The 4482-nt window shown below is 46.6% G+C and overlaps 1 long non-coding RNA gene across 1 annotated transcript in view; it reads left to right on the plus strand.

The window, feature by feature from the left end:
- The window catches only part of LOC126507280 (uncharacterized), a 17951-nt gene that overhangs the window by 5084 nt on the left and 8385 nt on the right, over window positions 1–4482 (plus strand). The gene's annotated exons all lie outside the window — the stretch shown is intronic.

Below are 4482 nucleotides of genomic sequence, written 5' to 3' on the forward strand. Positions count from 1 at the left end.
GTGTCCCACATTCCCTTGTCACATGTCTCCATTGAGCAGAAGAACCCCTACTGGGCCTCACTGCTAAAAATTCCCTCAGTCTTTCTAATAGCACCAACCCATGGATTCAACTTTGAAAACAGCAATGGGTCTTCAGGGGACACTCCAGACACAAACTGTCACAAAGAGGGAAGTGTTTAAGTCTTGGGCGGCGGGGTCCTCATGAATGGAGTTGTAGTCTCAAAGGGGTGGACAGGGAGAGGCTCTTCACTCTTTTCTCCATGTGAGTTTAGAACAAGTAAATAGGATCTCACCAGAAACCCATACAGTAGGGATCTTGGACTTTCAGCCTCCGTAACTATGAGACAGAAACTTCCGTGTTTACAAACCACTTAGCATATGGTGTTCTGTTGTAGTAGCCTACTGTGACTCTAAAATGTCTGTCCCACTGATGATGATACTTGCAGGTATTGTCTTAGTCAGTGTTCTATTGTTGTGAGGAGACGCCATGACCACAGCAACTCTTACGAAGGAAAATATTTAATTGGGGCTTACTTATAGTTTCAGAGGTTTAGTCCATTAACGTCATGGTGGGAAGCGTGGTGGCATGCAGGCAAACAGAGAGATGGAGAAGTTGAGAGTTCTACATCTGGATCTGCAGGCAGCAGGAAGAAAGAGAGAGCCTCTGGGCCTGGCTTGGGCTTCTGAAACTGCAAAGTCCACCCCCAGTGATATACTTCCTCCAATGAGGCCATACCTCTTAATCCTTCTAAGTAGTGCCACTCCCTGGTGATTTAACACTCAAATAGATGAGCCTATAGGGACCATTCCTATTCAAACCACCACAGGGATGTTTGAGGATACAGGTTAATTCATTTATCAGACAAATATTGGGTGAGCATCGGCTCTGTGTTGTATTTGTACTAGTGACCTTGGGACTGGAGATTAGGTCAGTAGCTGATATCATGCTTGCCTGGAATGCATGAAGCCCCGAGTTCCATCGCCAGCACTGTATAAGCCAGGGTGGCACACACTTGCATTGGGCAAGTGGAGACAGGAGGATCAAAAAATCAAGGTTATCCTTTGCTAAGTAGTAAGTTGGAGAATATGTAAAGCCCCAGAAGAGGAAGAAAGGGGGAGGAGGAGCCGGGCGATGTTGGCACACGCCTTTAATCCCAGCACTTGGGAGGCAGAGGCAGGTGGATCTCTGTGAGTTCGAGGCCAGCCTGGTCTAAAAGAACTCGTTCCAGGACAGGAACCAAAAAGTTATGGAGAAACCCTGTCTTGAAAATAAAAAAATAAAAAAGGGGGGGGGAAGAAAAATGGAAGGAAGGAAGGAAGGAAGAGGAAGGAGGGAGGGTCCATCATCCTAGGCCTCTTCTGTTTGTAGAATGGAAACTTAATGCCCCTTGGTAAAATATTCCCAGTGCTGTAAAATGACAATATTTGCTGTGGGGACAATGGCTCCCTGAACAGTTTCACCTTGTTGAAAGTAGATTTCCTCTTGGGAACACATACAAAAACACAGACCAAACAGAACACGGCTTTTCATGTCGGTCTCTGGTTTTGATTTTCTCCTTTGGTGCCCAAATCAGATTTGTGATGCTAAGGAAGCTAACTGGGGCCCGAGATGGAGCTGGGGTTTTGTACTGAGTCCAACCCTTTGTGTGATGTCCGTTATCTTCTGCCTTCGAGCAGCTGCTCCTATGATCTCCAATCTGCCCCTCACTGAGGCCTGACTTTATCATGAAATGAGATGAAGGGGCAAAAGGGTTGCCTTTTTTCTCTAAGAGAACGCTATAACTTCACAAGAAAACGTTTTTTATCTGATCACTGATTGGCAGGATTTACAGCCTCCCAGGAGGAGAAAGGTTAGGAGAGGTCCGCAGCCTATTTTGCCTGCAATTAGGAAAACAGAAGGCCTCAAAATAGGATTAGTTCTCCACTTGGGTCCTTTGGGTGCTTGGCCTCCCCAGGGGTCAGATCATTCCTCAAGGTGTCTTTTCAGCTCCATCTGGGTGCCAGGTGCCTTGCCTCATTCTTCAGAGTTAAGTCAGCCCAGCTTTGAAAGCAGGCCAGGGGCAGAGGAAGTCCGAGTTTGTCTCTCACCCTCAGGGCACAGGGCTTCTCATACAGGGCCTTAGCAACCCCAAGATCAGAGGTGACTGATGAGACCAACATACTGAGGTCAAATGCAGAAAGACAGGTTCAGGCCCAGGCTCTCTGAGCCTATGTCTCAAACCAAAGCCCTGGGTCAGGGGTGGAGGTGGGGGAAGGCAATGCTGACGGCCTGTGCTTGTAATCCCAGCACGGGGGGGGGGGGGGGGGGGGGGGGGGGGGGGGGGTTGTACACAGAATTTTCTGGGTCTAGCCCAATCAGTGAACTCCAGGCCAAATGAGCTACTTGGTTTCAAAAAGCAAGCTCCTGAGGAATGACACATGAGATTGTCCTCTGGTCTACACACACACACACACACACACACACACACACACACACACACACACACACGTATGTATATATGTATCTATCATCTATCTATGTATCTATCTAATCTATTAATCTATCTACATACTTACCTACCCCCATATAATTCTGGTCTATCTATCTATCTATCTATCTATCTATCTATCTATCTATCTATCATAAATGATATATAATATGTATCACATTATATATATGATATATAATGCTGTGGGAGAATGCTCTTGTACGCAGTAAAGATTTGTTACTCATACTGGTTTAATAAAAAGCTGACTGGCCAGTAGTCAGGCAGGAAGTATAGGCGGGGCAATCAGACTAGGAGAATTCTGGGAAGAGGAAAGGCAGAGATGCAGTAGTCAGTCAGATGCAGAGGAAGCAAGATGAGAATGCCTTACTGAGGCTTACTTACATGGCTAAACATAATTAAGAATTATGGGTTAATTTAAGTTGTGAGAGGTAGTTAGTAACAAGCCTGAGCAATAGGCCAAACGGTTTATAATTAATATAAGCCTCTACGTGTTTATTTGAAACTGAATGGCTATGGGACCAGGAAAGACAAAAACTTCTGTCTACAATATATTTTATATATGTATATGTATACACGCATACATACACATATGCATATATACCTCATATAATTTCTGATGTCATCAATGCATTTTAATATCTTCCTGTAGGCTAACCAGCCTCTGGGATTCGGACTGATCGAACTCAATGAGGTCACCAGAAGTCATGACTTCTTCTAATCTTCCATCCCTTACATAACCTAAGAGCAACAGTAGTAAATTGACACATAAAAATTGTTCTCTGGCCAACACATCACTCATCCAGTGGGTTCACCCTCCGGGAAGCCTGGCTGATCTCCCACCACACTGACATTCAGCATAGGGCTTGCAGAGTTCTGGCGTTGTATTTGCTGATCCTAGCACCCATGGAACTAGAGGTGAAAGGTCAAATGAAGCACTGATTGAAGGTGGGTAATGTCATGGTCAGTCATTTTACAAGAGAGAGGATAGGAAGAGCCTGATGGACCAAATAACAGAGCATCATCTATGGAGGGAAGGCTCCTAGGAGATGCTGGTCTGGGGACCTTCCATGCTCAGAGCCAGGGGACCAGTGACAAATGTGAACCCACCCACAGTTAGAAAGCTTAACTGGTCTCTAGGGCTATCATTTATTTTCCTGCAAGAGTAACCACCCAAACAAAAGTGGCTTCTGGAAGGTCACGGGTGGGTGGAGTGTGAGTGGGTGCACTGTGAGCTTGGTGGATTCTGTTTCCATCACGAAGCTGAATGCCCCCAGGGAGCCAGGGCACATAGGAATCAGTAACATATCCTGGATCTGACACTGGGTGAGCGTGGGCCGTCATCTGCTTCTGGCAGCCTGGCTCTCCGGCTTGTGTGGGATGGCGGTAAGGACACAGAGAAGTGTTGTTTAGTGCTCGGCATGTAGCAAAAGCCTAAGAGAGAACCGGTTGTTTCGCAACCGCCACAGTGAGTTACCTGACTCCTGGGGTCACAGTTTCAGATGCTGCAGCCTAGAACTTCACCCCCCTAGAGATTGCAATCTGACCCAAAACCAGAGAGTAGCCTCAGACATGACCAGTGTTAGAGAAACCAGAGAGCTTCCCACTTCTGGTCACCGCAGACAAAAGCTTGACACTAGACATGGCCTGAGGCAGCTCAGCTGACATGGAAGCTACAAAGACCTGTAGGTGTGTGACATCCTGTTGTAGCCACCTTGGGGAGAGAGGTGGCTTCCTCTCACCTCAGCTAGAACCCCAGCCAGAAACACATGGCATTTCTTGGGCTTCCCTTGTCACTACAGATATGAAGGTCTGGGCAGTGCCAATCTCCTTGATCTGGGTCATGTGACCTCTTTGCATGGGGGCTGGCTTGTAGTTGAGCTCGCTCATTCCACAGCATGGAGGATACAGCAACTCAAGGAGAGGAGCTCTGATCCCAAGGAGACCAACATATTAAGATGGATTGGACAAATACATATACTATATATATGTATTT

The sequence above is a fragment of the Alexandromys fortis genome, unplaced genomic scaffold, assembly GCF_014885135.2.
Source record: "Alexandromys fortis isolate MF-2015 unplaced genomic scaffold, M_Fortis_MF-2015_v1.1 scaffold_63, whole genome shotgun sequence".
Lineage (NCBI taxonomy): Eukaryota > Metazoa > Chordata > Mammalia > Rodentia > Cricetidae > Alexandromys > Alexandromys fortis.